General features: G+C 42.4%; 1 pseudogene; it reads right to left on the bottom strand.

Annotated features, from left to right (window-relative positions):
* Window positions 1–19,675: 19,675 nt before the first annotated feature.
* On the bottom strand, window positions 19,676–21,577 carry LOC149156195 (pinosylvin synthase pseudogene; annotated as a pseudogene).
* Between the last annotated feature and the right edge of the window lie 906 nt (window positions 21,578–22,483).

The raw sequence follows: 22,483 nt of genomic DNA, 5'->3' as shown, positions 1-22,483 counted from the left end.
AACTTCAGAGGAAGGTGTGGCATGACCAACATCTCCATGACAAGCAATTTCAGCCGGGAGATTGGGCTTTGTTGTATGATTCCAGATACAAAGATTTCAAGGGGAAGTTGAGAACCAGATGGCTGGGACCATATTCAGTGGAAAAGTGTCATGACAATGGATCCGTCCTCATTTGAACCATTGATGAGGAATCCATTCCCATGCTTGTCAATGGGCATCGATTGAAGATCTACAGGAAGCCTCCCTCAGGACAGGAGTTCATCAAAACAATGGAGAAGGCAATATTGGTCATAGAGAAGGGTCCTGCCCCTGCTTTGGGCACACCCTGAAGCATCTAAAAAAAAAAAAAAGTAAATAAGTAATAAAGATCCTTGGGTGAAAACCTCTCCGAGGCGCCCAAGGCAGGTGGTAGGGGTGAAAACCTCATTGAGGCGCCCCTGCTATCTTTCAAAAAAAGAAAAAAAAGAAAAAAGAGATAAAGATCCTTGAGTGAAAACCTCTCTGAGGCGCTTAAGGCAGGTGGTAGGGGTGAAAACCTCATTGAGGCGCCCCTGCTATCTTTCAAAAAAAAAAAAAAAAAAAAACAAAAAGAAAAAAAACAAGATCAATAAGTCATTATGTGAAATTTGCATGCAGATTGCAGGTGTTCTATGGAGGAGAGGAAGCCTCTCAACTCAAAGCCAGAAGTCCTTATCATGCAGCCAGGACACCTCACCAGCACCTCCTCCAAGAATGCCTATGTTCTTCAAGGTATGTGCACTTTTATTATAAACTGAGTCTCCTACAGGAAGACACAGATTTTCTACAGGAAGGTGCGATTTTACAGGAAGGTGCAAACTTCTACAGGAAGAGCTGTCTGTCTACAGGAAGCTCTGTACTTCTACAGGAAACTTCCTGTAGAAGCTCAGAACGAGCCAGAATTCGTTTCATGAGCAGATCTGATGACTACGGGTTGGTGTGGACGCATGCAAGCCTCTTTTGGGCCCATGTACGACGCTGATACCTTGCTCCACCATCCTCGTCACCATGCAACTAAGATCCCTGCACCAGCAAACCAGATCAATGAGTTCTCGTGGAAAAATCAGTTGTCAGAGAAAAATGAACACCGAGAGCTCATACCATGTCCATGTCGAGCATCAGAAGATTCGGGAGCGCGATTAGCAGGCCATCTCCATTGTCAAGTAGCATGCACCCAAGGAGGGGAGACTGTTACAAGGCACCCCGTGGGAATCCTGTAGCAGTCAAACCTGCAGGAGCGGATACCATTCATCGCCCAGCCATCTGCAAGCAACACGCGGGCGCATGCAACCAGAGCGTCCACTACAGCGCCAGCATCCTGTAACCACGAGCCTTCAGGACTGTGTAAGCCACATGCAGCAGGTCGATCCGTCGTCCAAAAAGCTGAAAATCATGTGCAGACGCGCGCAGGTAAGTGTTCTAATCCTTCCTTCCATCAAATCGCATGAGTATTACTTTGATTTGTTTGCATGGTGTAGAAATGAATGGTTGAGCGGCCGTAAGGCCAGTTGACTGGCCACGTTGGCTAGTGAAGGGATAGTCAGATGATGGGGTGGCAGCCACGACAAAGGGAACACGTAGCACGCACGTGAAGACCAGTCTCGTCAACTGAGAAACGAGTTTAACCGAAAAGGGCGGCGGCAGATCTGTGGGAATGAATGCGGCAGCAAGTGAATGTGCAGGCAGATGATGGGTGACGTCACCCAACGGTCCGGCGGGGATAGCTCACGCTCCGCACCACGAGCTGCGCCGATTCAAAATCTAATCGGCTAGATTGTGCGCGTATATCCATCCACCTCCACTTCAAAACTTGAGTAACTCTTCTGAATACCTCTGCATGTTGATACGCCAAGCTTTCGGCCGACTGAACACCAGTGAAGCGCACCTCAACCGCAGTCCAATTGCAGTCCTCCCCGAAGTTTGCACACTGCTCCTACAGGAACAGTTTCTACAGAAACGCAGTCCTACAGGACGCAGTCTTCTACAGGAACGCGGGTGTTCACGAAAAAAGGTGGCCGAGTAACGAGGTAACCCTGGACTTCTCATGCAATTGCTCATTTAAGGTGGTAGGATTGTCAGTTACTGTCAGGGTAAATGAGAAAGTAGACCAATTGCTGTCTGTGTGCCCATACTGCAATTCTACAGGCTTGTTGCGTGGTTGGACTGTGTTGTAAAATTTTTGTGGGTTATACGCATTGTTCTGCACTCTGTCGCCGAAACTAAACTCTCTTCCACCATCACCACCTCCGGTTAAGAAAATTGTGCATCATGCCGGGTGGATTTATCAGGCGAGAACCCACAGATTCCACCAAATTAAGGAGAAATCCAGCAGTGGTAGATCTCTTTACCAGGGCACAATGGATGCCTTTTTGTGATAAGCTACAGGGCTACGATGATGAAGTAGCCGAGGAATTCTTGCAGGCATTGAAGCCTAAATCCCAGACACTGGCCACAATAAGCTTCAGAGGTCTCAGCCTCCAACTCACCCCAGAGCATATAAGTCGAATCACAAAACTGCCCATGGGTCTGCCGTGGGATAAAGAAGAGCGGAAGCAAAGCCAGCAAGCAAAGAAGGAGTTCTTCCCACCTGAGGAAGAATTCTCTGAGGATAAAAACGGGGTGAGGAGGACCAGCCTGTCACCACCATGGAACGAAGTCAGTTTGCACATTATGAAATATATTACTTGTGAAGGCCGGTTCAGTATCGTGTATGCATATCACTTCCGGCTCCTCACTGAGTTAAGGCACGGAATTGACCTTCCTGTAGAGCAAAAACTAAGCATCCCTTATTATCTCCTGCAGTCCCTAATGGAGTGTGCTACAAAGCTAAGACAGGGCACCCCTAATCAGATAGCCCATCATGGGTTAATAAAATTGCTTGTGGAGGATGCACTGCACTCATATAAAGTTCCCCTCTCCTGGGAGTCATTTAGGAATCTAACACGAGATGGGGACATTAAAATGTTGATCGAAGATAGTGGCTCCTCCAGCACTGAAGACAAGGAAGCGGTGGCTGAGGAAAAGAAGGCTGAAGAAAAAGCTGACTCCCCCATCCTGTCAGCAAGAGAAATAAGGTCAAAAAGCAGAAGAGACAAAGTTGGGGCAGGCCATGTCAGCCCAATTACCTCTTCAGCACTCACAAGCAAACAAAAGGATCAAACCCCTGCAGCAAAGCAAGTAAAAGTAAAGACACCTGCCACTACAGGAAAGAAGAAGCGAGCTTCTACAGGAAGCCCAAAAGCAAAGACCAAGGCTTCTACAGGAAGCCCGATAACAGCTTCTACAGGAAGCACAAAAGTGCAAAAACAGGCTTCTACAGGAAGCCATGCAAAACCAAAATCTGAGAAGCAGAAGGTGGATGTTTTAGCCCGAGAGGCAGCGGCTGTATTAGCTGGCCTCAGTACGCCACCTAAGCCAAAAGGAAAGAGGAAGAGGGACCCCCCTCTCTACTTCAAAGCACGGAGAAGTGTTCGGATAAAAACAGGGAAGCCACAGCAGCAGTCCAGCAGCCCAATTGTCATTGCGGACACCCCTGCTTCTCCCAAAGAAAATCCCCCCTCAAAGGTCACAGTTACCTACGAAAAGGGAAGCCCAAAGAAGAGCACATGGCAAGACCGAGTGGACCTGTTGGACGAGAAAACCAGGCTACAGGAAGCTGAAAACGTCCTACAGGATACCTTGGCTCGACTACAGGAAACCGAACAAAGAGAAGAAGGAGGACCCTCATCACCAAGGGCGGATGAGGCAGAACTACCTGAAGAAACAACAAGAGAACATATACCCGAACCTAGCCCTTCGCCCAATCTGAATTCATATTATACCTTCTTGGAGGCGGGCAAGATCATCCCACAAAAATTTACTGTACCCCTATTCTTTGAATTAGAGAAAGAAAGAGTTCGCTCCCATACATGGATGCAAATTGCCAAATCAAAGGGGGTGGGGGACATAGGCCCTCTACAAGATCAGCTCAGGGAGGTCAGGAGCGAGTTCACCATGGCCAAACATGTGGCTAGTTGCCAGCAGGCACTTCTACAGGAAGAAAACCAGAAGTTAAGGTTGCAGCTACAAGAACTCAAGGCAGGGGCAGAAACATCCTCCAAGGGCATCACAAATGAACAAGAAGGCAAGAAGGAGCTGACCACCAATCTTGAAGGGCCAAAGACACTTCTACAGGAAGAAGAACAACAGATAAGAATTGAAGTGCAAGCCTTAAAGGAACAGCTGCAACAAAAGGAAACACAATTGGCTTTCTTGTAATATTGTTAACCGTTATATTGGAAATTTTGCTATTGTATTTTTTTTATTAAGGACAAAATTTTTGACTTTTGTATGTAAATTAAATTTAATGCCACTTGACCTATTATGTGGAAGGAATATCATGTATTGGTCCTCAACAACTTTCTCACTTAAATTTTACCCGTAATTTGCACTATGACTTACTGTATTTCTAATTTGAGTAAAGGTAGTTACTTTCCAAACCATGTTGTAAGATTTTTCCTCATATTATAAATGTGTGGATTGATTCTCATGGTTTAATTAACTTTAATGTGTTTGTTTTTAAAGGAAGGTCAAGTTCAAATGACATTGTTTTTCTTTTTGTTTATCTATTCTCTATTATATTTATTTAAAATAAATAATGAGGGTATGCATAGACTTCATATTTGACACAATACTCACACGACACATGTATTGTTGTTGCAATTAGAGTTTTTATGTATTATCTTTAATGTTGAACCTTCGAGCTTGAACTATTATTATATTTTTTGTATGCTTGTTCTATACATACCCAACAGTAATGGGTCTCGAAATATCTGATGAGCCCCAATTTTGGTACAATTTGGGCTCATTTTGGCCTATTCTACTTGCTCAAACCATTCATTTTTTATTGCTTATGCATGCATTTCTTAGTTTATTCATGTTGTTTGTAGGAAGAAGGGTAGGCACTCTATCTACGTGACTAATGCATTATGATTCCAGGTTTTGGCATTAAAAGGGAGCAAAAGACAACGAAAAAGGAGACAAGGAGACAATGAGGTGGCACTACTGGTTGTTAGGAGAGGATGTCCACGGTCTTAGGGACATTCCTCGTGATTCCCACCAAGAACTCCGAGCTCCAATCCATCTCCCCTCCGAGCTTAGAAGCAGCCAGCTGTTCTACAGGAACAACAGTTATAAACTGCTCTACAGGAACAGCAGTTATGACCGTCCTATAGGATCAGCAGTTAAACTCTAGTTGGACAGCCGGGCTCCTAAAATCAAGGACACTTGTTGGATCATCGTTTTTGTATAAGTATAGAGGCCTTAGCCTTGGATAGGTTGTTGAAACTCTCGTATTGCTATTGTAATTTTGGAGCACAGCTCAGTTTTCGTTCCTTTTTGTAAGCCAATTTGGCATGATATCAGATTATGAATAAAGAAGGCAGATTCTGATCTAGTTCTGAGTTTTCTTAAGGAGACTATAGCTCTCAAGTTAGGGCCCAACCTGAGAGCCATAGATCCCCTCTGCTGTAGTGTTGTTTCCATTTCATTTCAGCACTTTGAGCTTTTCATTTGCACATGCAATTCGAATTACAGGTTGTTAAGTTGGTCTTTTTCATGAGTTAGATAGGAGTTGCTTATGGTGAATTTGTTTCCACTTGCTTAGTGTAGCAGAGGATAGATATAATCGATTGGAGCTCCAACAAAAAGGTTGTTAAGGCTCACTGCCATCTCATCTGGGATTGGGGTGCAGTCCATGACTAACCACCAAAAATACGCATTTCTTGATTCCATGATTGCTGCAAACACAGTCACGTTATGTTAGATGCTTCCACATGATTCACACCTACACCACACTCCTTTACCATAGCTTCATGCACATTCTCCTTCGCGTTTAGATTGCTGTTCATTGAATTTATAAGCACAGGTATTCTAAGTTAATGCATTTTCGGTTTGGTGATAGTCACAAGCATTTGTTCCATTTACACTGCTTTCTCTCGTTCCATTACTTCGTCCTCCACCTTGATCACACCTGCAAACACATCTTTGACCTCTGCTCCGCTCTGTTATCTCCCAAAGTCTTTCACTCCTCACGTACTTCCATTCTCTAGCCCTTTCGTTGACCTAGCCCTCTATCTTCCAACCTACTCCCTACACTCACTTCCCATCCTATTCTTCCACTTCTACAACCATCACCAGCCTCATTCCTACCTTACACATCTCCCCCTACCATTTCATCACTCCTCCATCACGCCAAACACTCACGGTAGGTCATCCTGTAGCCATTTGTAGACATCCTGTAGAAACCAGAGTATCCTGTAGGATCCCCTGCAGACATCCTATAGGAGGCCACTCACTCGGTTGCCGAGCTTCTGAATGTGAGGGACCTCTGTGGATGGATGCTAAGGATCCCTAGGGACCTCTCCTAGCCTCCCCAACCTGTCCCACGCTTTCCTTCCTTCTCCATTCCATCTGCACAACCAAACCCTAGTTAGCACAAAATCACAATCATTCCACACACTTAAAGGAAAAATACAAAAACATGTCTTTCATGATGCAAGTAGTTTAGATCCATGCATTTGCACTTATTAGAGGTAACAGCAGCCTTTGGTTGAAGTTTCATTCACATTCTTTGCATTGTAGAGGTTAGACTAGTTAAATTAGGGTTTCCTAGGTTTACATGCTTTGATTTGCTTTCAGTTCAGTTTGTCAAGTAGAGTAGCTTTCCTTTGAGAATAGCTTTCGTCCATCAGTTAGCAAGCTTCTTCTGAGAGCCTATAGAAGTTGGCTTGAGCCCTAGCGGACTTGTGCCAGCTGACCAAGTGACAGCTGCGACAAGAGCTAGTACTTGTGCATATAGCACCGTCGCTTCCAAGTTTGTACGAACTACCGGGTTGATAAAATTAAGAGACAGGAAGCCCCAGGAGTTGTAGCATTATTGCTACAATACTGGAGCTCACCAATATCCTCGGGCATTTTTTCAACCATGGGGTCCTTATGTTACGACAATGGTGGAGAGTATGTTTCCCAGCAGTTTAAAGACTTCTTTATTGCAGAAGGAATTAAATGGGAACTTACGACACCTCATAACCAACAACAGAATGGGGTGGCCGAAAGGAAGAATAGATCTATTGTGGGAGCAGCTCGAGCGATGTTGCATGAAAAAGACCTACCACTTCATCTGTGGGCTGAGGCATGCAATACAGCAATGTAACTTCAAAACAGAAGTCCTCATCCTATCTTGGGGATGAACACACCTATGGAGGCTTTTTCCGGGAAGCGACCAGATTTGAGTCAATTTCACATCTTTGGATCACCATTTTTCTGTCATGTGACCAAAGATGCTCGGAAGAAGCTAGACCCAACATCTGAGTTGGGGATACTTGTGGGGTACACAGATACACCCCACAACTATCGTTTGTTTCTGCCTTCCAGTCAGAGGACCGTAGTGCGCAGGGATTTGAAGTTCGACGAGCAAAGAGCCATGCGAGTGTCACTTGAGAGGGAGCTCAAGTTGCATGGTGATGAGGAACTTTTAGTTCCAAAGGAGGAGGAGCCTCCTGATGATGTGAATCAACCACATGCAGAGGATCTAGTAGTGGAGACCACCACTCCTAGAGAGTCTTCCAGAGACAGGCGGAAATTCTCGTGGGAAGCTGACATATTGATGCTAGATGTGAGAGAGAATGTGGAGCAACCATCCTCTCAGCGCAGACAGAGGAGATCTCCCCAGAGATACACTAGTTACATGGCCCTGGTTGGGGAGTGTGTAGCGACCGAACCTTCTTATTTTCAGGAGGCAGTGTAGCAACCAGTCTGGGTTGATGCAATGGTAGAAGAGTACGATTCTATCATACAAAACAGTGTGTGGGATGTTGTCCCTAGACTTGGGGACAAGTCAGTGGTTAGTTCCCGATGGCTTTACAAGTTAAAGTAGGCAGCTGATGGCAAGTGTTGAGAAACACAAGGCAAGGTTTGTTGCCTGAGGTTTCTCACAGGTTGAGGGGATCGACTACGATGAGACCTTTGCTCCCGTAGCAAGGTACTCTTCTATCAGATCGATGCTACCTCTATCAGATCAAATGGGTTGGAAGATCCATCAGATGGATGTGAAGACGACATTCCTCAATGGGAAGATCAAGGAAGAGGTATACATTGAGCAGCCCAAAGGATTTGAGACCTTCGATCGCGAGTCGCATGTCTGCCGACTCAAGCAAGCACTGTGTGGTTTGAAGCAAGCACCCCGTTCTTGGTATACCAGGATCAACAGCTATTTCACTGGGTTGGGCTTCACCAAGAGTGAAGCAGATGCAAACCTTTACCACATCATGGTAGAAGGTAAGCCATTGATTTTTTTACTTTATGTCAATGATCTGATTTTGACAGGTGATGACCAGCTGATACAGTCTTGCAAGGAGGACCTTGCAAGAGAGTTCGAGTTGAAGGACATGGGCCTCATGCACTAATTTCTAGGCATGGAAGTGTAGCAGAAAGATGGGGAAGTATTTGTGTCTCAAGGCAAGTATGCCAATGAGATACTCAGGCGCTTTCACATGGAGAAGTGCAACCCCACGCAAACTCCTCTAACTGGGAACTGGAGAAAGGAGGATGCTACTTCAGGTGAGGTAGTAGCTGCTACTGTTTATCAGCAACTGGTGGGTTCACTTATGTATTTGGTGAACACACAACCCGACTTATGCTTTGCAGTGAACCAGCTGAGTCAAGCTATGGTTCAGCCTACCAAGCTGTTTTGGAAGGCAGCGAAGCATGTGCTGAGATATCTTAGAGGCACTACACAGTACGGATTATGGTACAGACAGACAGAGGGAGTGAAGCTGCAAGGCTTCACGGATGCGGATTGGGCTGGTAGTCCATCAGACCGGAAGAGCACTTCTGGAGGAATCTTCAACCTTGGTTCAACTGCAGTTTCTTGGTATAGCAGGAAACAGAGGTCAGTTACACTTAGCTCAGCAGAGGTTGAACACATGGCTACTAGTCAGGCAGCATGCAAGGCCATTTGGATGTGGAAGATTCTAGTGGGATTGTTTGGTCAGATGATGGATCCTACAGTGATATACTGTGATAATCAGAGTTGCATAAAACTCTCTGAGAATCCAATGTTTCATGACAGGTCCAAGCATATAGATATTCGTTACCATCATCTACAAGACTGTGTGGTCAAGAGGATCATGATGTTGCAGTATGTTTCGACCGAGGAGCAGGATGCAGATATTTTGACTAAGGCATTGTCAAAATGCAAGTTCGAGTTCCACAGAGACAGGATCAGGGTTACTGATAATCCCTTTCTTGTTGAGAGGGAGTGTTGAAAAGTGTGCAACAAGAAATGCTAAAAATAGCACTGCTATAAATAGCAGTTCAACCATTGGTGATCTTAGCAACAATGGGTGAAAAGTGAAAGTGCTAAAAATATCTTTTCTAAAAATAGCATTTCGGGATCCCTTCTTATTTTAGTCAATCGCTAGATTAAACATAGGAAGTAAAATTCTAATTTGATATCAACAACAGTTTGGAAATTAATTAATTAATTCATCTTGAGTTAATTAGTTAAGGAAAATCAAACTTGAAGTCTATGTGACGACATGAAAGAGTTTATCCATTAATTGAGGAATTTAAGCTTCAGCTAAAGAGATAAGGATGAGTTGTAATTGGTTGACTTAGTTTAACTGAGTCAAGTCCAGTTAGATTAATTTAATAGTTTGTTAAATTAATGAGAGTTCAGTTAGTTAATGCTTGCATGCATGTAACCACTGTAATTCAGATAACTGAGTATTCACTCATGGATAACTCATGCATGTCAGTTCAGTCAGAGACCCAATTGAGATTAGATGGAGGGACAGTGTACTATCAGTTGCTTGGATATTCCTTTGTGAATATTCCTTGCATGCAGAAGGAATATTATTCCTTATGGATTGTGCAGTTGGACCTGAGGTTACAGTGAGTGTGATGAGGCCAATTCACACATGTGATATCATTGGACCCTAATCAAAACTGCGCAAGGAAATAGGAGGCTTGGAGGGCTTGAGGAAGATATATTCTATGTCTATTGAGTCTGTGAGTTGTATTGTTTGATTGCAAAGAGAGCGGGATAGCTTGAGTGCTGATTATTTTTGTAACTTGAACAAGATTTCCACTTGCATGATAATACAGAGTTGGGGTTTTAGGCTGGTGCTTTCCCCAGTGATATATCTTCTGTGTTATGGTTGATTACTTCTCATTCTCAGTTATATCCATCCATGCTTGATGTTGCTCATGTTCGATTCAGCTTCCGCTAAATTGTTTGTAGAAGTAGATCAAGTGTTTTGCTTTAGTACATTGCATTACCAGGTGATCTACAGTGGGAATTTCTACAATCAGAGATGGTGGCACGATGCAGTTGGTAAAGTTAAATGGATAATTATTCTCAGGAAAAGTCAATGGCAGTCATTTGAAGGCGCACACAGGTGGCCCGACCATCTGACTAGCCAACAGAAGCATAGTCTTAGTGCTCCAGGTAGCTGAAACGAGGTGAGGGACTATAAACTACTCTGCCCAGGAGCTGCACGATGTCAGGTCTGCGCACAGTAGCGAAGTGTCACAGGATCCGCGACAACACGAGGGTAGATGCACTGCCGTGTGGGTCGGCTATAAAGTGACCGTTATAATCATTATTCACAATGTGATGCTTGGTTTGAGACCAAATGGAGTGTGCAACGACATTTAAGGCAAAATCTATGGGCTAGATTTTTGAAAATCTGCTGCCAAGCGAGCATTAATGGATTTAATGTTGGGAGAACGTCGAATTCAAATTCAAAAGGCACTATAAATTACAAAGGGGTGTCCAACAAATGACACTTGGAAGTTTGAGAACTGAGTTGTTGCGCGCCCAAACACTCATGAACCTAGACTTGTTCGATCTTTTGAAGGCAAAGACATTGTTTGAGCACTTACCTGAGCCATTGAGAGAATTGTGGAATAGCATTATGGTAGAATCTGAGGAAACCATGGATACCAGAGCAATGACCATTGAGGAAGCCACACAGGCCATTACGGAGTAGAAGTCCCAGGAAGTGCCAGGATAGTTGCAGAAATGCCTAAATCGCCGCGTAAACCAAGACCCAAGAAAGAGAAGTAGGCTATGGTACCAGTGCACGTGTCCCCTAGGAATCCGTTAAGGACTAGGCTTACCATGGAAGAAAAGGGGAAGGCAATCAATTTGGAGGTCGATGAGGAGGAAGAATTTGAAGAAATCCTGGAAGAGGAAGAGGAGGATGTAGAAATGGAGGTGGAAACCCAGGGTGCGGACCCTCTGACTAGGTTGCCCGCATATGTTCCTCCGCGAAAGGGAAAAGCAAGGGTGCCCAAAGACATAGATGAGAGCAAAAGCTCTCTGCAGACTCTGATGCTCCCTGGCGACATCATTTTTGAAGGAGTGCACTTGGGGCGAGTGCTTGTACTAAAATTTGAAGACTGGGATCTCGCGGACCACTAGAAGTTCCCACATTTGGCAACCGCGCAGCTGATGCGCTAGAAGAAGATGCGCCAACGGGAGTTATAGAGTTGGAGCCGCATAAGTGGTTGAAAGGTGTAGAAAAGGCAGGATTGTTAAACCTACTCTGGGTGTTGCATTACCATCGCGCCCCAGTGACTATTTTTTTCATCAGACAGCTGCTCTGCCTGGTGCATGATGGGTGCTTATGGCTGGAGGAGCCCATCCCCATCACGAACCACTTAATTCACAGAATTGCCTGACTCCCTTGCAAAGGGGAGGACCCAGCAAACATCAACAACGCTGCGGTCAAAGTCACGATGCAAATATTTGCCGGAAAGTTTATGCAGAAGTGTCGCGCGGATGAGGTGCCCACGTCGGTGGTTGCACTTGTCAGGAAATGTGCAGAAGGCGTCCAGTCTAACCAGGAAGACTACTTGTGCAGAGAGTTCCTTGAGAACTGCTGCAAGGCAGAGGAGCAGGGGAAGACTTTTTAGTATGCATGGTTTCTGTTGTCCATCATGCTAGTGGCATGGGAATTTCCCGAGGACAACCAGTTCCTGACGATTGCACAAGACCTTATGGAGGTAGCGAAGTACACTTCGCTGTGGGAAACTAGAGATGTGCAGAGAATTAGGGACAGTAAGATATTCTGGGTGCTCATGGAGATGAACATCAGAATGGGGATTAATCATAAGCTGCAGTTATCACCCACGGTCTATAACAGTCTGCAAAGCTTTACGGAGTTCAAGGCAGATTTCCACCATGTGTACATCAGGGCGAGGAAGGACCCCATGAAGACTTGGCACAAGCTCCCTTATGTGGAGATGGACGATGTCATATTCGTCGTCCTTGAGTCGTGGCCGCTAGAGTGGCGCGCTCCAGCCAGCTCCACGGTGGAAATGGAGAAGTTTGTCATGCAGAGGAAAAAGGATGAGGCGAAACTACAGATGGGGCATTTGGCAGAGAAGCGTAGGAATGAAGCAGCAACATCGAAGGCCCAGGAAACGCGAGACACTGTGAAGGAGGCGGAAGAACAACAGAAGGCAACTGAGAAAGAGAGCGAGGGAGACAAGTCGCCTTCACCCGAAAATGAAATAGATACAGAGCAAGGAGGCACGAACCCACAGATATCATCCACACAGCTGAAAAAACAATGCCCAAGGGAGTAGGTAGGGTTGTGGAAGAAGTCGAAGGCTTCCAAGACTTCTTTCAACTCAATCACCCTCATTGAGGGGGAATCGCATCACATTGGGGAGACAGTGAGGGACGTCATCGCGGAGACCCTCCAACAGTTCGACGTGGAACACTAGGTGGTGTTAGGGGCTATCTGAGCACAGATATACGAGTTGGAGGTGTGCACTCAACAGGCTGGCATTGTGTCAACCAGCCTCGCAGTAGGCACGTTTGCGATTGAGGAAATGTTGCGCGCACGAATGACCAACAATATAGCGCTGCCAGAGGGAGCACTCGTTACAGAAAATGAGGCCGACAGGCCTATGGTCAGCAGGTTGAAAGGAATCAGGCTAAATATGGCTGCGCTCCCTTGGGAGACACTTTGTGTTTTGCAGGACAGAGTTACTGCAAAACTGCAAGCCAGGGAGGGTCACATGCTCCAAGTCATGAGCGAGTAGCAAATTAACATTTAGCAATTGAACCTGAAGCATGACGAGGTAGTGGTGCAGAACAGACAGTTTGTATAGGTGGTCAAGGAAGCTTGCCAAATGGTCTTGGAGATGGCCATCCAAGTAGAAGAACCAGTGGAGGCGCGCGTCCGGAAGCTAGCAGCAGGGCTGCGTGAGGCAAAGGAGGAGATGGCTAGGGTTCAAATCAAATTGAACCTCCAGATAACCGAACTGCAATTGAAGGCGCAGCCTTCAACTCCACCATAGGTTAAGGAACAGTGCGCCAACGTGATTACAACAGTAATAGTGAAGGTCAACAATGCAGTGGAAGACTGCACAAAGCTGTTTGAGGAGTCGTTCGAGGTTATCACTACTCTACAGGAGGACTCGAACATATAACACCTAGAAATAGAGGCGCGCGAGCTACAACATAAGTACGATGAAGTAAAAGGGACCACGCAGATGGTTTCCCTTACATAGAGGCTCGTGCAGATGCAGCAGGCAAAAGTGCTCAAGGAGCAGGTGGATGTTGCTCGACATAAGGAAACAATTTTGAAGCCGTGCTTACAGTCGTGGATTGATGAGGCATATATCATTATAGCCTCTATTGAAGAAAAGCTCACGCAGATGCAAGAGACACAAGAAGAGGTTTAGGGAGGCAGTTTAGCCATAGCGGTCTCTGAACAACGCATCCAGGAAGTGCAGCAGGAAACTGCTCAGTGCGCTGTCGATCTTGTAGTGATCCAAGTAGAGTTGGGAGGCCTTCGCACAAAGATCTCCGCACCGACAGAGTGACTCGAGGGCAAGTCAGGATGTTTGTGTTGGGGGCTTGTTGGGTGTGAGATCCCCCAAGGGAAGTTTTGGGGCTTAGAGCCTAGATTTTGGTCAAAAGTTGTAACCTGATGTAAATACTCTGCATTTTTTGGGCATGGAGTGCATAGTTTGTAAAGGAGTCATAAGGTTGTCCACCCTCAATTTTGTAACGTAATGTCAGCTGTAGATATCTACCCATGGTCTACGGACCATGGGATTGTATAAATAGAGTAAGGCTCTAAGTAGATCAATATATCATGGAGTAATAATGATAAGGATGAAGAGTTGAATCATATTTGAAGTGTAAAGTTTAGTTTTGGGTTGTAGAGTAGGAGAATGCTCTGCAGCTAAGTGCGCAAAGGCCTAGTAGTCCGCAGCTGAGTGCGCGGACCCCTCCAACTGAGTGCGCAGGGCGATTTGAGTCTGTAACAGTTGGAGCATTAATAAAGAGAAGTTTCATATCCATTCTGCGTAGGGATTTGTTTGGCTAAATAACTCCGAAAGGGCCAGTAGTGTAGGGATTTGTTTGCTAAATGACTCCGAACTTGGGTCAGGCCCCATCAAGCCAACAAGAAAGTAGAGAGAGGGTGTGTATGTTTTTTATTTAGATAGAGATACAAAGAAGTATAGATGGATAAAATGGGGGGAAGAATGAGAGAGAAGGAGAGAGGGAGGAAGATATTGATAGAATTGGAGGGAAAAGAGAGAGAGAGAGAGAGAGAGAGGTGGGAGAGAAAGGGAGATAAAGGAAGGAAGAGAGTGAGGATGTGAGAGAGAGAAGGAGAGAGGGAGGAAGAGAGAGAGGGAGGTAAGAATAAAGACACAAAGAGAGAAAGGTGGAGAGAGAGAGAGGGAGTGATAAGGGAGATGGCAAGAGAGGGAGGGAAGAGAGCAAGAGGGAAGAGAGATAGAAGGGGGGAGATAGGGGGAAAAGGGGAAGAGAGTTTATGATGGAGAGGGAGGAAGAGATAGATAGATAAGGAGAAAGAGTGTGTATGTTTTGAGGTGATATAGAGATAAAACAGAGAGGCAAATGGATATAGAGATATAGATGGAAGGTGAAGAGAGGGAAGAAGAGAGAGATAGATAGATATGGAGGGAGAGAACATGTGTGTTTGGAGGGAGGTGAGATAGAGAAACAAAGAAGTATAGATTTATAAATGAAGTCTTTGAATTCCTCAACGACTATGCACGAAACTATTGTTGGCACATTCTTCAGCTTAAAAGGCATTACGGTGTACTGAAAACATCCCCATTCAGTCACGAAGGTCATCTTGCTTCTATCTTCAGGCGTGATTTTGATTTGATGGTACCCAGAGAACCCATTAGTGAAAGAGTATGCTTCTTGGCTGCCTACATTATTTAGGACCTCATCAGTGAACGAGGTCAGGAAAGGATAATGCACACAAGAGTCATTCAATTTCCAGAGATCCACGCATATCCTTATTTCTTCTTTCTGTTTCTTTTCCTGAACCACAATCAGGATTACCCAATCAGATTCTTCCACTGGTTCAATAATTCTTGCCGTGAGCATCTTATCTAACTCAACGTGGACCCTTTCCTTATACTTCGGATTGAGGTCATAAGGTCTTTGTTTTACAGGTTTTGCGTCCAATTTCAGGGTGATCTTCATGACACCCAAGTCTCCTATTATTCCCTTCAGATAAGAAAACTTCGTGGGGAACAAATCTTGATATTGGCGGAGGAGCTCAACGACCTTGTCTACTATCGCATCATCCCAATAGTCCCCAATCTTTGCAAATTTCAGCTCCGCCTTTGTGCCAATGTTGACCTGCCTAATTTTCAGTGGCGTGGTTATGTCTGGATCCTCTATCTGTGGACCTTCAACCTCACGGTGACCCTCATTTTTCGAAATATTAATATTTCTAGGATCCTCATCTTCTTCTTTAGTGGTCACGTTATAGCATTCCAGCACATTGTTCAACTGGGTAGTCCAATCAGGTTGAATCAAGTCCAAAGGATCCTGCGGTATCCTAAAGATCGCTGATTTGACCTCTTGTAGAGCCGTGTCAATATAGTAAAAACCATCCTCAAAGTTGAACATCATTATAAACCCCTAGCGCAAGATATCCCATTCTTTAGTGCCATGGCGGAGCTCTGTTTCCAAGTACTAATTCATTGGTATGACAAAACAGATGCACCCATTTAGGCTAGGGCTCCACTCCATAAGCCTTAGTCCATTTGGCCAAGTGATCACGCGAATCATCCCTTCCATCATACTTGTTTGTCATCGACAATTTTGGCTGTCCAAAACGTATTCTTATCATCCTCCTATAGTTGTGCCAATCACCAAAATTATCCTTATGCGTACCCCACCATCTTGTGGGCATAGCGCACAGTGCCCAATCCAAGGCCTGGAAGTGATGCTTCTCCAACACTTCTCTATCAAATGCATCCAAAAGGCGATCACCATCAGTTCTCCCGTCATAGTGAGGCAGATTCCTTACTTCTAATGACACGCAACGCAATGACTTGGTCATCATATTACAATGAAGCGTAGATACTTCATGCAGTCGGTTCTACCAGTGCTCTAATTCTTCGTCTGAATCTGATGTGCAGGAGCTCTCACAGTGCCATGCAATACGCCCATCTGCTGTTAGATTTATACAATCCTGGTCTTGCATCGTTATCTAGTAAATATGGTCCAAATCGTCATCATTTTCATAATCATCGACTAGTTCTATATAGCGCGGTCCTTTTGTAGGATCCAACGACACCACTACGCAGAGTGACTTCTTTTCAAATATCATATTTCTCTTCTTCAGTTTGATTACCCCATTCATGTCAGTGCCCTAATCGATTCAAAGGAACGCAGGATAGGGATTTCTATCATCCACAATCTCTATTTCCTCAAAATCTGCCAGTGCACTCTCGCCTTCGATGTCAATTTTCACCCTTGCAGCCTCCCCATCGGGAAGATTTTCTGTTTATTCGCCATCCTTAATTGGATAGGAGACCACTAGAGCATAGGTCTCCCCATTCTTTCCCATGTTTGCTTTGGAAAAACATTCGCATTGGACCCCAGATCTAAGGTAACTTGGTCAATTTCATATTCCCCTATCTACGCGGTAAGCCTCATCTCACGCCTAGTCCTTGCCTTATGCTTGCCAAGCTTTCTGACTACGAGCGGTTCGCCAGTAGCGTCGTCCTTGCGAGTGATCCAATTGAACAGTTCCTATAGGCCCTTCACAGCCTTACTATCATATGCGGGGGTTTTCAACTATGACGTCCTCCCTCCTCTTGTAAAATTTGGAGTTTCTGGACAGAGATCGCGCTTAAGGTCTCCCGATCTAAGCCATGGACAATTTAGTCAGAGTGTAAAATGACTAAACATATTCAAATTTTGAATTTTATTAAAAATTTATGCTGTTACGTTTAAAATATTTTTTTACATTCACTCATTTTTTATTTATTTGGAATTATAGCAAATAGGAGACGTAAAAAGTAATGCGAGTGCGTTTCAAAATATTTTTTTGCATTCACTTATCTTTACAGAAGACGTAAAAAGTAATGCCGGTGCGTTTCAAAATATTTTTGTTACATTCACTCATCTTTTATTTTGGGTAGTTACGAATTTTATTAACTAAAAATCAGAATTTTCACTTAAAATTTGGAACTATAGCAAACCGAAGACCGTAAAAAGTAAAAAGTTATGCTCGTACATTCAAAATAATTTGTTACATTCACTCATCTTTTATTTTGGGTAGTTATCAAATTGGGGCAAGAAATAACGAAATTAGGTAATACAGTTTGATTCTTTTGCAATTTGATAGCTAAATATTTTTCTTAAGAGGTTTGTACCTCTAATAAGCTTATTTAACAATAGAATTGTTGTAAATCAAAATGTAGGATTTTAAGAGAATATAAATTACTTTTACTTTTTGAAATCAAAAACATTGGGACAAATGCTAGAGCCAACCCTTTTATGGACTACTAATAAGTTATTCTAAGTGCCATTGTTTTTCGTGAATAATGGTGATGATTTGATGTGCATTCAGTAATAGTAGCCTATAATAATTGTCTTCATTACTAATTTGAAAAATAAATTATGATAAAGAAATTCCTTGTTTTAAAAAAACACAATAAAACAATAATCTTATTATCTATTTTTATGAATTTATCTTTATTGTTTTTAAGTTATCTTACAATTTCTTAAATTTTATTATTCTTTTAAATCAATTCAATAAAATAAATAATACATTTTAATTCATAAAAGTAATTATATATGAAAATAAATTTATATAAATAAACCTACTTAGTATTTTTAATATTCTATTGAGGGATTCAAAGTATGGAAGGGAGAATACGAAATATGTGCAAAAGCCTTAGGATATTCATAATTATTAATGAAAGAGGGACTTATGTCACCAAAAACAGAGACCAGAGACTAAAGGTAGTGTGTGATTCAAAGTTGGTGTTAATATGTTTATTATAAAACATATTCATTAATACTATAAAATGATTATGAATATTATGATTATACAAAAAGAGACTAAAGGTAGTGTGGGATTCAAGGCTAGTGTTAATATGTTTATTATCAAACATATTCATTAATATTATGATTATAGAAAGAGAAACTAAAAGTAGTGTGGGATTATTGATATTATATAACTATATTTATTATTGATATATATTTTCCAAATAGTTAGTTATAATAATAGAATTGAATTATTTTACTAATTTACTTAATTGTTATGTAATAAATTAATTTATTAATTTGAAATTATAATTACATATAAATTAATTTATTAATTTGAAATTATAATTACATATATTAAAATAATAATGATATCTATGTATTAAAAATAAGAAAAATACGTTTGGTTAACCATTAAACCTATTTACATTATAACTTATTTGTTAAAATTAATATATAATTTACTAATTAAGTAACTTAATTAGTAAAATAATTCAATTCTATTATTATAATTAAATATATCTATTTGGAAAATATATATCAATAATAAGTTTTTGAAAATAATCTAATCATCTAAATTTTTATTTTTAAATCCACGGATGGTTTGGAGAAATGCGAATGGATAATTTAATTTTTGAAGGCATGCAGTGTCATTGTCAAATTGCGACCCGCGAGCGAAAACGGTATGACTTTGATAATTGATGTCTCTCATTAAATAACTTTAATTCATTTTAATATTAAAAATAAAAAATAAATAAATTGCTACCAATTTCCAAGGCCTGCACTATGAAATTGAATCGCGACGCGACCGGCAAGCGAAAACGGTGGTATGACGTAGTTCAAGAGACTGTAAATCAGATTCTCCGGCATCAAGTGGGTCTCAATTAGAGGTAGAGGTGGTCCCAATCGAGCTAAGAGATGTTTAGTTATGGGACCGAGGGAAAAGCAGTGGACCTATGTACTAATTAAGGTTAAGGTGTCGACTATTTACTTCAAATATTATTTCACCTAAAAATTGGAACTATAGCAAACGGAGGAATGTAAAAAAGTTATGTTGTACGTTTCAGAATATTTTTATTTTATTTATGAAAAGGGATTCATTGAGTGATTGTTCACATTTATAGAGATGTATTTTGGGAATTTGAATTTAAAATTATATCTCTTGGAATTTGAATTTAAAACTATAATTTTTTATTAACAAAGATACAGTGAAACTCATGCATGCACTTGTTGGAATTTGAAACTATTATTAGAAACACTCTATCTTTTATTCTCTTGGAGTAAAGAGTAAAAATGGATAGTTGCAGAAACTGCTCACATTTATTTATTCTAAACGACTATGTCTGAAAGTTTAGTTGTTAAATTTTTATTGAAGGGGAACGCTCTTGAGAACCACTGTTTCGATGGTGAGGCCCGGCCCGAATCCAAACAGGACTCCCATTTCCAATCCCTCTCCTGTGGTTGAACAACCGTTTCGTAGAGACGCTTTCCTCGTCTCATCCAATATGAAGTGGACGCACGCACTGGACATGTTTCCGTACTCGCTCATAACGTGCCTGGTGGGTATCAGTTTTGTGGGATCCAGATTGAGCTTGGCCTCCACCCGATCAAGGATGGCACGTCCTCCGGGATGAACAACCCAGAACAACTTGTTCCAGTCGCATATTTTGAATTGACTGAACGCCTCCACGAGACAGTTTTCAATGTTGGCAGAGATAAGATCCGGAACCGCCCCTTTGAGTTGGAAGGTAAGTCCGACTTCTCTCACCTTCCCACCGATGGCTCCGTCGCTGTTGGGAACAACTGTCTGGGATGTCCGAACGATTTCGAAACATGCCTTCTCCACTTGAGGGATGGGATCAGCTCCACGATGAGGGCAGACCACCGTCGCCGAACAGAGCTTGCCCCACCAGGCTGTCCAGGTGAGTCTCGGAGGGTCCACGGAAGGTAACGGCGGTGGTTTCACTGCAGATGACCAGCACCCGAGCTCCTCGATTGTTTTCGGCAAGGTCTTTCGCCAGTCGAAGAACGGTGCCTCCGCGAAGCAGCCATGTTGGAACACGCCCACTCTCTTCACACTCGGGTGCAGCCCGAGCAACTTGGCTACCTCAAAGTCTGCTCCGGGTAGATCCGGAGTCGTTGTGCTGCAAAATATGAGATGAGTGATCCAGACTTGGACTGCCCCCACTCGTGAATGGCCTTTTCAGCAGCCTCTTTTGCCAGTCGGGGCACCTCCATAGCCAACATCGCCTGCCGTGCGTCCAATGATGGCACCTCCACAAACGCGCACACATCGGGATTCTTCTTGAGAATCTCCTCCGTCAGTACATGTATCTTTGTTTATTGCCGACCTTTCACCTGCATGGAGCCATATGTATGATGATTAGAAAAACTAACATCATTTTTGTATCCAAAATCTTGGATGATTCATGATTCATCACATGAACCTCTTTTTCCCACAGAGTCATGTATATATATATATATATATATAACAAAGAGAAAGAGAAAGAGAAAAGAAAAAGATAACTTTAATTCATTAAAAAAAAAAAAATTGCTACCAATTTTGATGTCTCTCTCATTTGAATAATAAAGATTTTATACAATTTCTCTCAAAATGATTAACATAAACATCTGAAAACATATTTTTAATTAAATAAATAAAAGTTTTAGTATAAAATCTAATATAAAAAAGTTTAGTTATATGAAAAAAGAGTTACTAAATTTGATAAACGATTACCATATTGAAATTTAGTTATATAAAAAAACGTTACTGTCACTGAATTTGATAAACCATTCCTATATTGTAATTTAATTCATTATTCGGGTAACATAATAAAAACGTTACAGCCACTAAATTTGAAAAGTAAGCACTGCAGATTTCGGAATCTCTAGCTTGTTTGACTAGCTGGCTGGCTGGACATAATAATAATAGAAACTGAATCGCGCCTTAGAAACTGAAACTGAATCGCGCCTGAATGAAGAAAAGAAACTGAAACTGAATCGCGCCTGAATGAAGAAAAGAAACTGAAACTTACATATTCGCTTGAACTTATCCTTGAGCTCTGTGTTATGCTCGTTACCGGTGATTCGAAAGTAGTAATCTGGATATGTGCTCTGATCCACAGCATTGGGTGGATTGGCAGTGCCGATAGCAAGGATCGAAGCGAAGCCATCTGCCCTCTGCAACTTCCTGAAACCTTCAAAATCAACGCCCCCCATCTCTGCTCTGCTCTGCTATGCTATGAGGAGGTTAAGCCTAGTTTGTTACAAACCCTGGACAACAAATCTCAATATTTACTTTACTCTACTTTACTTTGTTGGTCTGGTCGAATAGCTATAAGAATCTCTAAATCTATAGCAGCTATTTTTTACACTTTGATATGAAATAAATATGATTATTATATAATGCATCAAGAGACCAATTAGTCCAATACCACGGCTTTTATAGTCTAATACCATAATCTAATATGATGACTCATCTTGCTTGCTTTGAATATCTTGAGTCAACACCAACCAACCATATGGGTTTTGAATTTTCATACATACTCCAGCAGAGCAGAGGAGAGGAGACTGTAAATCAGAAACGTGATTGTGGATGAATGGGTTTTGAACATTCTAAATCAGAAACGTGATTGTGGATGAATGGGTTTTGACATTCATACTCCAGGAGAGCAGAGGAGACTGTAAATCAGAAACACGTGTGGACGATGAATAGTCAAGTCGGTCGGAATCGAGTGACGCAACTGTGTAAAGCCGCCAATATATAACGAGTGACGCAACTGTGAAGCCGCCAATGAGGAAAAGGAAGAAAATATAATGAGTGACGTGACGTATCGAACACAGTCACATACATCAAGAGCATATACTAGCCTACCGGGAGCCACTTGAATTGCCAGAACCAAAGCCAATCCTAGAAGAAGCAGATGCAGCAAAGCCATGTATATCGAGTTAGGGAACCAATTAACCGTGGAATATATAATATATAATTATAGTGATTCCTTACATTAATCTAACCTCACTGCGAGCCAATATACTTAGTCATAGTCTTAGTCTTGGAAACAAATTATTTCCCAAACCATCTTACTATTTATTTGAAACAAATTATTCATACTTGGGTTTTGAATG

The sequence above is a fragment of the Pinus tabuliformis genome, chromosome 9, assembly GCF_031772625.1.
Source record: "Pinus tabuliformis cultivar Carrire ecotype Pingquan chromosome 9, CPIR1, whole genome shotgun sequence".
Classification (NCBI taxonomy): domain Eukaryota; kingdom Viridiplantae; phylum Streptophyta; class Pinopsida; order Pinales; family Pinaceae; genus Pinus; species Pinus tabuliformis.
The sequence above is the reverse complement of the archived record's forward strand: the minus strand, read 5'-3'. Positions and strand labels throughout refer to the sequence as shown.